This window comes from Topomyia yanbarensis, chromosome 2 (genome assembly GCF_030247195.1).
Source record: "Topomyia yanbarensis strain Yona2022 chromosome 2, ASM3024719v1, whole genome shotgun sequence".
NCBI classification, from domain to species: domain Eukaryota; kingdom Metazoa; phylum Arthropoda; class Insecta; order Diptera; family Culicidae; genus Topomyia; species Topomyia yanbarensis.
The window spans coordinates 126923927-126937430 of NC_080671.1; the positions used below are offsets into that span (position 1 = coordinate 126923927).

The 13504-nt window shown below is 37.1% G+C and overlaps 1 protein-coding gene across 2 annotated transcripts in view; it reads right to left on the reverse strand.

Annotated features, from left to right (window-relative positions):
• Positions 1–13504, reverse strand: part of LOC131681238 (low density lipoprotein receptor adapter protein 1-B-like) — a 54714-nt gene that overhangs the window by 25422 nt on the left and 15788 nt on the right. The window lies entirely within an intron of this gene.

A 13504-nucleotide genomic window follows, 5' to 3' on the forward strand; every position in this document is an offset into this window, starting at 1 on the left:
GGAGGTGATACATAGATAACAGAATATTGTGCCTTGCAGGATAATCGCTCGATATGCGATTATATGAAAGCTCAATTGAGATAGGCGCGTGACAGCCGCCTATATAAATTTATAGGCAGCTTTTTCCTTGAAGCTTTCGAAAAGCACACAGCAGGCAGAAAAATAAAGCTCCACTGAAATCAGCTTGCGGAGCAACTGCGGCTATATTTGCGGCGCCTTTCAGACGCCCGCAATGTGAGATTTTATTATAAGCGCGACAATATGATCATTGACACTAATTTGACATCCAAGATGGCGGCTTGCAGTCACAACAAAACAGTAAAAACCATCATCAATGTAGGTGTCAATTGAAAAAGGGTTGTCAGTAGTCAGCGGCAGTTGATGTTTGCCGTTGTTTTAAAATCCAAAATAACGGTTACTGTTTATCACAAAACCCTGAAAATCGCTCTTAATTGGGTTATCATTTGACAGGAGGTGGTTGGTGCCTAACAGAAACTTGATGACTAACGTAATTTTAAACTTCTAGTTATCACAAAACAGTAAACACCATCATCAATATGGGAAACATTCGAAAAAAGTATTTATCATAATAATTTTTAATAAAGAGATTTTCAAAAATAACATGGAAATTGTGAATATATAATCACATTTATTTACTATTGCTCCAGTTCGCCGTTTTTTTAAAATAGATTATGCGAAGGTTTTACAAGCATATTTTCCTATAAATTAAAAAATCACAATTACTTTCATCGAGAGGGGATGAAAAACCTGCTTGGCTGAGTATAACTATAATCCATAAAACCATAACCAGTCGGTTGCAACCGTTTTCCACTGAGCTGCAAAAGTGCAGCAAGTGGAGAAACATACTCAATCAATCTCCGGTATCAATACTGCGTAATTTGCATATTGATCACAATTTAGTATGTACGTATGTATGTAAGATAACTACACGGGTTATGAGAAGTGGTTTAGAAAGTGTTACAATTTAGTGTCGCCAGCATGCGTCTATTGTCCACGTGATATAATTACCATGACATTAATTATGCAACTAACCCTACGTGCGCATAGATGCAGGAGTCTTCCAGCATCAAATTGCTTCGAGTGACCACAGGATGTGGCTTCATTAAGATCATGCACAGTTTAAATCACTATGTAGCGGATTGCTTGGACTAAAGTAGCACAAGCTATAATTTTTTTATTCAATTCGTTTATTTGATAAGGCACGTTTGCGTTAACTTAAAGGTGCCATTTTTTCATTGTTTTACATTTTGAATTTCTTAAAACTAGGGGGTTACACATTTCAATATTATTTTGTTTTCATATAATGAAACTAAAAAACTTTACAACTAACTTATACATATACAAGAGGGGATAATATAATATTCGTAAGATTAGGGGGACGGGTCATTTTGTGTGTTCTTTGTATAGCAATGCATTTTATGATTTTTAGTAGGGAGGTTGTTGGAGCAATTAACTATTAACTAAGCGGAACATTTTACAAGCTTATTAACCCTTTCATGCCCAACTTTTTTCTAGTGCATGTAGGGTTTCAAAACTATTTTTTCTTGAAAACGGTTGGGTCAAGAAACACGAAAAGCCTATTTTCATAAAGATAGGTGCTTCCATGGCAGTGCTAGAAGCTGGTCAATTTTTACCTTGTAATGCTCAATGCAATTCTCCTAGAATATTGACAATAGTCCAATTACGTAGAAAACGTAGCCAACGACAGTCTAAATTGATAAGTTTTATCAGTTTTCAATAATATTGCACCATAACGAAGATATATGAAAAAATCATTTTCCGTCGTCAACGTAAACTATCCCTGGCAGCACTGCTCCATCGGAATCCAATCAGACTTATTGCAATAACTTCAGTTTTAGAGTTGATCCTTGTAACTGTTAATACTCAAATTAAAGGCAATAATCACATTAATGAGCCTTACTTGTTTTTGTGAGCAAATCTCGCCTCAATCAAAAGTTATAGCTGTTTAAAAACGTTGTTGTCCACAAACAACATGGGCATGAATGGGTTAACTAGAAATAATTAGAGAAAGTGGTTCAATTTAATTAAGATTAGGGAGGATTAATTAGGGCTATTTTTTAGAATTGGTACTGTTGGGTCTTAACGAGATTAAATATTGATCAACTAAAACTATAAGATAGGTGGGCACATAAGTTTTGGGAAGATATTCAATGGGTGGATGGGTAGAACAAGCTATAATTGATTATTTTAATACAAAGGTAATTTAATTAAATTGCGTTCTGTTTAAGCCTTAGAATTGCTAACGCAAGGAAGCTGAAATATAAATTTGATGATTGCATCTAATTTTGAGCTCAATCGTTGTTCTATCAAAATTCATTAGGAGTAAAGATGTATTATTTGTCATTGGTATAACTATGCAGTTTCGTCGTATTCTAAGTAAAACTAAGCTCAAACGAACCTGGTTCGAGCGTTAACGATGAAGACTATATCGACAGCAAGGAACAATCAAACATCTAAAGTTTTTCTTCGAAGCCCTTCGCTACATGATCACGATCGGTGGAGGAAAAAAATCATTGGATATATGGCCTCGTGTGTCGTAGTTACAATAAAAAAGTACAACTCGATAGTAAAAGACTACCGAAGCATAACAACATTGTCTGTTATAAAGAATGTTTAACTGACGGCTACTGGTAGATTCCTTGGTTGGTGAGCCTTCCAAGGAGAACGATTCCTGATACATTCCGAATAGGTGTAAAACTTTTAATCAATTTGTATATTTCAAGTCAGTGTCTGATTAAGTAAGGCTAAATTAAATGCAACAGATGTTTATCGATAGACCATATGTTTTCCTGACGGTATTGACGATCAAAACCGAACGTCATATAAGCATGAATGTTTCTCTTCAAATTTACAAAAGAAAACAATCTTATGTTATTAGGCCAATTACAAGCTCAGCATTTTCTCTTCATCCAGTACAAACAATTTGAACTCAAAAAGTTGCATACAATCTATCAAAACATTGCAATAATTTTGGATATTGAATGTAATTGTCTGCTGCTTGAGTAGTAAGAATGCTTGTTTTTTGCGAGTTGATGTGATTCAATAAAAATGGCGAACATGTGTACGCAAGTGAATTTTATTAAATTATTTAAAGAAAATAGAAAATAACTTTCCGATGGGGGTGGGCGTAGCGTATTTGGTAAATCGATTGCCTTATACGCAGCGCACCTGGGTTCGAGTCCCGACCCCGCACATAGGGTGAGAAATTTTTCATAAGAGATTTTTCTAACCCGAAGACGCGAATGACCTTAAGGTTAAAACCTCTATAATCGAAATTAAAAAAATCTTTCCGATATATTTGCTCGACAAACAATTTTTTTAGTAGGTACAGAGAATTTAAAAAAAGTGCAGCCGCTAATAATTTGCATGGCATGTTGCAAATTGTGTGCATTATTTTGTGCCCAACGACGTCATTTTAATCTTATTTTTTTAAAAGAAATATGATATGGAATTCGCGTATCGACTTTATCAGAATTCAACACTAGCTTGGAACATAACTAAGCTGACGCCAGCTTCAAAAAACGTAGACGCACGATTCGTGTTCCTGAGCAGATACCTAGTCAATCATGATGTCCTTTAATAGAAGGAGTTCTCATAATCAATCCAGCGCTAGCTTATTCCGGGTCTAAGTTAGTGTCTGATTCTGGCGAGACGAAGTTGAAACGATAATTCCACTACTAATTTAGTTAAAGGTATTGTGCCCTTTAAGGGGTTATATACAAAGTTGAAACTCAAAAAATCGGAAAAAAATTATTGAATATTCTTAAAGTACATGCTTTTGAAAATATCTGTGCGAAATTTCAACGTATTTTTGGTCAACATAATTTTTTAGCAAGAAAATTTTTTTCTGAGAAATCGATCCGGTCAAGTACACCACAATACATTTTTTCAGTATTTTTTTTTAGTTTTTGGATTTCTGTTGAGCGGTTCGGCTTGGAGAGCGTTCACTACAAACCTCTGCCAAAACACACGTTTCGTTTGGATGGGCCGTAACTCAGACAACCTTGATTTTTTTCATTCAACTTGTTTTTTCTATCTTAGATAGTGCTACCAACGCTTTTTAAAATAAAATTTGCATAAAACATTTTTAAAAAATCACGAACTTAGCTCACTTTTTTGCCACAACTGTTATATAACCCCTAATTAATGACTTCTAAGGTCGTCAAACGGTGAGATAACAAAATTCTCACAAGTTTCCTATCTCATGCCTCCACGCGAGTCTAAGTCTATTGATGACATATGGTCCTTAGACCAGCGACGACTGTTTGCTATCAGCCTTCTGCCGATAGTATCAGAATGAGAGGGTGCGAACAGATCTAGTCTAGAAAACATTGTCGTAAAAATGAATAGTTGATCGGAAATTAGCCCCAATACGACTAATCTGACTAGTATCTATGATCACGGGTCAATACGTATTGAAAATTCGCCGCGTCCGTTTTTATGAACCTAATTTCAAGCTCCGTTATTGCTAACAAGCCCATGCATCAGGTTAACAATCCTTTATATTTCCCTTCAGTGTTCGTTATTATCGCTCGTATACTTGTATTCCACAAACAATCCGATATGGAAAATAAGAAATACTTTCCTTGATTTATAACATCTCGCGCTATTTTTGCCTGTATAATGTGTTATCACTCGGTAGTTTTCAAGCCAATAAATATATCGTAGAGAAGAAGTAGCGAATTCTATCCAGATACTGTTGCAATAAATAGTGATCCGGCCCATTACGCAGATAACATTAGCTTTTTCTAGGCAATACTTCCACGGTCGGCTGTGTGGAGTTCAAATTGCTTTTGTTTAGGGAACATAGTATACTCTCGGTAGCCGGCTGCCCAGAGTTTGAAAAGAACCAAAAACTAAACAAGATCTTCTCTTTTTCGAGTGATCGTGCACTCGAAGACTAACTAAACAACTACCTAATAAAATATACTTTACAGGTCGCATCGCTTGCTTGGAGCGAATCCTAGACCTGATACCCTTCCAAACTACCAACTCCGCGACACCTATGGAAGAGTCTGCTGAATCGTCGTCCTTCCGTTAAGTAGATGGAGCATCAACACTTCCTGTCTACCTTATCCTTTATCCTTCCTCGTGAACGATGGAGATGGGGGCGGCCGGCAATGATGGCTATCATGCTATTGAGCTATTAATATGGGTCGGATTGGAGAATGTATGGATCGCGTGAGATGTCTTCTAAATAAAATTGCAAATCAATCGATACTTGTTTCAATGTTCCGAATTTTAAATTCGGCGCATACTTCGTATTCAAAAGCGAATTTTTGAAATTCTTCAGATGAAATTCCGAAGTAAACAAACAAACAAAAATTTTTTTTATGGTTACGTATATTACATTCGGCCACGGAAAGTTATTTTCGCGCGCTATCGAAAAATCTTTCCATTCAAAATTTTCGCCCTAACCATGTGAAGCCATTGGTTAGAGCGGCGTTAGCCATCTTTGTTCAAAGCAAAGGTATTGGTGCCAATTCATACGCATTGCATCAATTGTAGTCCGAGTAGTTAATGCATTGAATTGTGAGGCACCCTCCCTAATACGACTAAAATAGGCTCTTAACTCTAATATCTATCGTTTACAACGTGTATGAAACAGAATGTAAGGCAACCTAAACACATTGGAGAATGTATTACACAGTACTTGAAGTGCAGGATTAGATACAACGCCATATTCCTAATACAAAAGGAGAAAAAAGATTCCACCAACTAGCCCCAGACTCCCCTAAATATTATTAAAGCATAAGAACATTCATATTCTAATAGCAGCATTCACCCAAAGTTTTTAAAACATACTTCTTTTCAGCTAAAATTGCACATAATGCTAGTTTCGGTACGATAAGAAATCAGTAAAGACTGAAATTTTGCTTGGCTCAGGTCCCCAACACCGCCTTTAGGCGGGCAAAGTAGTTTACCAAAAATGCTAAACTTCCGAATTATTCCACTAAACCAATTAACATCTACAGTGAAATGCTAGTAACAGGCTACTCAAAAATATTTTTTTAGTTATTGAAATTTCCAAAACATTTGTCTAATGAAGATTACCACTAAACACAAAATAGTTTTTTTCCACGTTTTCCTCGAATGTCCTACTTTGAGTTTCAATTGCCTTTGACAGAAAGCTACGAATATTCAAACAATGTATGTGTATGAAAGGTATAAGCGTTGGTAAGAAATGCTAGTACGGATGACAACATACAATCATGTAGTACTTTTATTTAGATTTTTATAAAGACCGCCTAAGGCGGTGGTGGGAACTAGAGTGTTAATTGAAAAATTATCTCGAAAATTCAGCGTAGGGGGTAGGTGTCTTATACAAAGAATGTGTAAGCAAAGTTTGAAAGTACTGAAATGAATCACTGAATCGATCAAAAAAGTCAATTTAGATTAGTGAGTGAATTGGGCACGATTCACTCTCCAAACTGAATCGGTTTGCCCATCGCTACAACTAACTATTTGGAGTCACAATCAGACGCGGCTAGTTTTATGACCTATTGGGTTACTGTTCTACAGCCTAATAAGAAGGTGCTCAAGAGTGCCTCATGAGCAGCAGTAGGCGTTGGCGCTAACTTAGTCCTGTCACTAAGTTAGTGTCGGATTCTGATGAGAGGAAGTCGAATTGCACTTCCTTAACTAGTCTAATCATATATTTTGTGCAATTTTCTCCGTAGTGGCGAAAAAATAGTTTTGACATTAAAAATGTCTTACTCCACTATCGGGGCTAGGTGTCATTCTAAAATCTAAACTATCTCCCATGTAACGAAACTATGTAAGGTTTGCACGCTTATAACTCCGATATTACTAGATGGATTTTAATCATTCATGCACCAACCGATTCAGAAACACCTAACTTAAATATTGGTAATAATTTAATATCTCCCCAATAAAAGTAGACTTTTAAAAATTGGTAAAATTAAAAAGTTCACGAAAAACGGGAAAATTACCATTCGTGAGGCAGATTTCTCAGACACAGCCGTCATTAGAGGGTAGGTTAGTGGCTCAATCACACACGAAAAGTCATAAATAGAAGCAACGCATGTCCGTTTAAATCAGTTGTTGCTCTTATCCCATACGAACAACATCGTCTCCGGGCGATGCAATAAGCGCTATCGATTTTCGGCAACGTTGGCATTTGCACACACTCGCACCTAAGTGACTAAACCATATACGGTTAGTTTATAAATAGAGGTGACGCGTACCCGTTTGAATCAGTTTTTGTTCTTATATCGAACGGGTAAGATCATGCCTGCAGCGTCTGGGCACTACAATAAGCAGTAGACGCTATGCATTTTCGGCAGCGGTGGCCGTGTGCGGATTTTTCGGGTACCAGCACGGTGTCACAGAATGATTTGCAAAGTGGGTGGGTGGTGTGGTTTTGATTTAATTCAATATGGTGTGTGCTGCTTAAGAGTGTTGCGTTTGAAAAAAATATATTTATTTTTATGCATGCGTGTGCGTTGTAACTTGTTAATCCATGTGCGCTTTGTAGCTGCGTAGGGTAAAGAGCCTATTGGTTCTCATATATTTCATATTTCGGTTATGTTTTTTTTTTCAGTAAGGCATCTGACAACGTGCTTCTGTAGTTATTGTACTGTTCAGCAGCGTAGTATTTTATATAGGAGAGTACACTCAGGTTTTTTTACGCGGATTATGAAATTTACGCGGTTTTCATTTACGCGTTTTTTTGAAATTTACGCGGTTTTCATTTGCACGGCCTGTATCCCCTGCGTTAAAAAACCTGAGTGTAATTGCATCGGAAACAATCACATTCCCAGCAGAACTTTTTGTTTTCTAATTTCAAACACTTTTGTTTCGTACTGCACACAACGGAAAATTTTAAAACAGAACTTACCGTCCCAGCAGCAGTTTAAGCGGGTGTTCTTTTTCGATTCAAATTCAAGCCATGTCTTAAGCGTTACTGGTCTTAAAATTGTTTTCCCAGTTTATCCAGTCAGAGTATCTGTCCTACCCTATGTATTTAAAACACAGTTCTAATTGCGTTTTAAAGTATACAACAAATAGAACGGTTGGGTATACTAATTTAAATTTTAAAATAAATCTGCTTTAAATTATGAAACAAACCGCTGTACTGAAAATGTAATTATGTCAGTCCTATTACCACATAAAACACCTATATAATAGAAAAAAAGGCAGAATTGGTTTAATAATACAATGTTTACACTACAGAGTTATAACACGTTTTAATAATTAGCAACAAGAAAAATGTCACCAAGATAGCATAAAAACCCGTTTTAACTAGTAGTGCGAACGTTGCATAACAATGTAATTTATCAAATAATTTCATTTTTTCCACCACTAATCGATCAAGAAATACTTAATCTTAAGATTGTTCATTTAAGTTCATTAGTACATTATTGAAAATTTAAATGGAAAATGAAATTTCATATTTCATGGAGAATCTGTATATTGCCGCTGGCGGGCGTGGGCTTCCTCATCACAGTTCGTCGCTGTTGTGCTATCTTATGACAAGCGCCATTTAGCATATTCCGAGAAAAACGATTTTTAAAGTTTGAGATTGAATAGCTTGAAACTTATAAATGGTATAAACAATTCAAAGAATACAATTGATGCTTCTATCTATTCTGTATTAATCTCTCAAATATTACGAAGATCGGTTGACTATGTTGCGAGTTTTTACTATAAATGTAAACAAAAGTCGCACTCACACGTGTCATAGGTGTGCATTGATGGCAAAATTTGTATGGCGTGTCATAATCGCGCATGGAAAATTTTTCATAGAAAAAATTCACCAATTATGAACTTTTATTCATATCTTTGGCTTAATTTGGTCTATAAACAATCTGTTAGATGCATCTTGAAGGAAATGAGTCAGGGAATCTAGAAAAATTAGTTATTTTTGGTTACAGTGTTGCCAAACATGCTATATTTCTAATTTAAAACTTAAACTGCTTTTTTCACACAATGCGTGTATTTTTGTTTTGAAAATTATTATACCATTGTGTATCTCGGATAGTTTTAAACATAAAAACATCTTATACATCAAGATATCTTGAGCCAATCCCCATACACAGTTAATTGAAGTAAAAAATTGAAAATTTCTCAGCACGTTTCTCGCTATATCTCAGTAAGCAAGTAGAATGTCAAAATTCTGAAAACGCCACTTTGTAGAGATTTTTTAGCCAAGTGATGTGGCATATCTAACTCAGTTTACCCCAAAATGGCGTTTGTCATAAGATAACACAACAGCGACGAGTTCTCAATATGGAACTTTTCTTTTGAATATATTTTCTGGACAGACCAGCCTATTTTTACTAGATGAATCAGCCAAATAATGCCAATCACCTAGTGAGATAGTTGATTGATTAATAGATTACCGTTAAAACCTTCAATAAATTATGTTTTAATGGGGAGGGTATATAGCAAATTGTAACATATGAAAACAGGCGAGTGAGGAAGAACGTGAGTCGATATGTGTGATAAATAAAATTCATTTGCACGCTCTTGAAAAAAGCTACATTTTTAATGTCACCGTGGTCGTGTCCTGTACACAACCCTTTAATTTTTTACCTAAATTTTAAGATGTGATAATGCAAATACCGGTGACAATTTTATGATAATCATCAGAAAAACCACATATTGGTAATCCATACTGATTGAGTTTCCTCAACAAATCATCGGCCTTAACGAACCGTAAAAGTGGTGACAGCACAACACCTTGAGAACTTCAGCAGGCATTCAGTTTCTAAATCTCTACTTGTCTTAACAATAAGCACCGATGTCGGAACAAAGCGTGTATCCAGTTCTATATTCCTATGATCTCGTCCCAAAATGGTTTCGAAAGACATGTTGTCAAAAGCACCTACAATGTTAAGAGAAACTCCTAAACTTGGGTATCTTTGAGAAATCTTGTTTTATTGTTATGCACAACATTATGTAACATGATGCTAGTACACTTTCTCGCTCGCCCAAAGTACCATCCCGAATGTAATGGTCGGTTAAATGTTCCACTGATTGGAGAAGGAAGGAGGTCTGAAACTCTTTGCCTCCTCTTAAGTAATGCGTCTACCTTTGTGAATGAATCTTACACTTATTTTTCGTTACGCTAATGAAATGTTTTCTGTTGCAAGACTGTAAGTAACTTTTTTTTTCTAAATGCGATTGAAGTGTGCATATTCTCTTTAAAGTAGAGCTGGATTGGCTCCTTCTTTTCTCGTAGACTCATTCGAAGCAAAGCTTTCAAACGCTCATTTGATCGATTTGGTTGTCACCACTCTACGAGCAAATGCGCATAAATTCGATCTATCTGAAAAAACACAACGGTCAGTCGTCGATAATGACTTGTAAACTGTATTTCAAAAAAGCAGTGGAGTACTTCATCTTCCTCAGACGAGTCACCGTTGTTAGTTCTAATTGAACTGACATGAAAGTCTTTCGATTTCGAAAGTAACTTTTTGAATCTACTAGCCTCGTTAAGACTTAAGACATTTTCCAACCACTCCGCTCTGAGGATTGAAAGGAACTTCTGTTATCTTTGCGAGCCGACCCACCTCTACGATTCCCAGCTTTTCTACATAACTTCTTGAGGCTAGCAAGTTTGGCATTCCAGCATGATGTATAAAGAAGTAAACAAGCCTTTACCATGAGTGAGCTTGTTTCATTCACGACGTCAAACATGTCACTTCAATACCCATAAATCCTAGTCGCCAAGCCCTTTTTGTGGAGCAGCTCCTAGTAGATTTGGTATTACGATATGTGACGATATCTAGCGAGACGTTTGAACCATCACAGATGATTTTCTGTAATCAGTTAACAACGGTTCGAGCTCGTGCGGTACGAGCCAGTTTGCCAACTCATATGTAATGCCGTCGGAGAAGAGATTTACATCTTCTCTGCCAGATTTTACCATGCTGTGCGAATGTTGGGCAATTTCCTCTGTCGAGTATATGCAGATTCGTGCTGCTTAAGATTCAACTGAGAACGCCTCAATAAGCGCCCATCTTGTAAAACGAAAAAAGGAGATTTTTCTCAAACCGTTGGAAAAGTCTATGAAAATGAGTTAATGTATTCAGGGCATCAATAGAATATTACTGAGGGGTCATCCATAAATGACGTAGCATTATATGGGGGAGGGGGGAGTTTTGTATTTTGTGATGATGTGTGACGACAGGGGGGTAGGGGGTCATGTCATGCTACGTAGCTTTTTTAAAGGGGAATAACTAACATAGTTTCTAATTTTTTTTTAATTTTGCGGGGACAAGGGGGAGGGGAGAATTACCGTCAAGCTACGTAATTACCAGGGGGGGTATTTAGAGGTTTGTGACGAAATGCTACGATGGGGGAGGGGGGTGCTAAAAATCACTCAAAAAATGCTACGTCATTTATGGATCGTCCCTGAATCATTTTCATGAAGATTCTTCCAACAGTGAGAAAAAATTGCTTTTTTCGTTTTCCAAAATGGTCGCTTATCCAAGCTTTTTCAATTGAACCTTAAATATTCCTTTAATTCGGTTACTCGCAGATTGATTTCTGAGCTACCTCAAAATAAAGGGATCGAATTGCATCGCGGAAAAAACGCTGTAAAACATTACCTAGGGGACCAATCCTTTCCAAACATTCAGTCCAATCCATTAGTAAGCTTTTGCCAAATTTATTTCTCTCAACTTTAATGCCATAACCGTACGTTCGTACCTTACGCTTAACTCCACTCATTAGATTCTGTACAACATTCGACCACAGCTTCTTCTGTACGGATCCCCGCTTTTTCTTCATGTCTTCCTCAGATCCTTGGGATACTTCCGTAGTGCCTGCTTCATAATTGCCCAGTATTTTTCGATTGGCCTGCGCGTTGGGGTGGGGGGGGGGGGGGGTGGTGTTTCATGTCCTTGGGTATGAAAGTTACCCCATTGGGTTCGTACCACTGCAAGATATCATTTGAATAGTGGCACGAAACCAGATCCGGTCAGACGACCGTAGGGCCCTCGTGTTGCTTCAACAGAGGAAGCAGACGTTTCTGTAGACACTCCTTGAGGTAGATCTTCTCGTTTACAGTCCCGGTAGTAACGAACGGCGCACCCCGTTTGCCACATTAGCAGATCGCTGGCCAAATCATGTATTTATTGGCAAACTTTGAAAGTTTTTTCTTCTTTGCTTCCTCTGGAGCATCAAACTTGTGCTGGGCAGTGAAGAACAGTAGCCCCGGAAGATACATGATGAGATAACGATGCGTCGTCAGCATCTGCGTGCAGTTTCCGGACCCGTAACTTTCCCACCGTATTTTGCCGTTCGCCGCGATTTGGAGACTTCTGCACTTTGTACGTATGCAGTCCCGCCCGGTCCTTGGTTCTCTGAACGACAGATTTGACTTTTTAGCCACATTCCTGACCGAAACATTGGGATTCCGCTTAAACGCTTTCACTACACGCTTATGATCCTGATCACTAATAGAATATCCATTCTGACTGCATTTCTCCTTCGCTTTGATGCCCAGAGTTTTGTAGTAATGCAAAAATATTTCCAAAAGGAAAAAAAAATTGGACTGAACCAAATGTTTTTGTGTTCGGATTCTCCTCATCAGTAACCAGCACCAGACTTTGGGCTAGTTAGACAATAAATCTAAACTAGTACTAAAACTTTTCCAATTTTCGAAAAACTGCCAGCGATAAAAATACAGTGTAAATCATACACTCTAGACTACTTAAATCCAAATTTTAAAGAGAAAATACTCAATGGGATATTTTCTATAAAGTTTTTATCGTGATGCAACTTGATGTGGGACATCTTTTAGGTGTCATAATAAAATCTAAAATATCTCCCGTGTAACGAAACTATGATTACTAGGTGGATTTCAATCATTTATGCACTAGCCGATTCAGAAAAGCCTATTTTAAATATTTGTAATAACTTAATAACTGTGCAATAGACTACTTTTATTTAAAAATCGGTAAAATTGAAAAGTTTACCGAAAAAAGGAAAATGCCATTCGCGTTGCAGATTTCCCAGGCAGACCCTTCAATAGGAAGCACCTAAGTGGCTCAATCAAACACGAAAAGTTATAAATGGTGGTGACGGGTGCCCGTTTAAATCAGTTGTTGCTCTTATCCCAAACGAGCAACATCATGATTATAGTGTCCGGAAGGTACAATAAGCGCTATGGATTTGCGACAACGTTAGCATTTGCACACACCCGTACCTAAGTGACTAAATCAAATAGATGTGCCGAGTGTCCGTTCAATTAGTCATCGCTATGTTGCCAAACAAGTAACATGAAGACTTTATCGTCCGGACGATACAATTGTTCGTGAATAAATTGACCATGATAAAAAAATTAAAGGGTTGTGTACAGGACACGACCACGGTGACATTAAAAATGTAGCTTTTTTCAAGAGCGTGCAAATGAATTTTATTTATCACACATATCGACTCACGTTCTTCCTCACTCGCCTGTTTTCATATGTTACAATTTGCTATATAC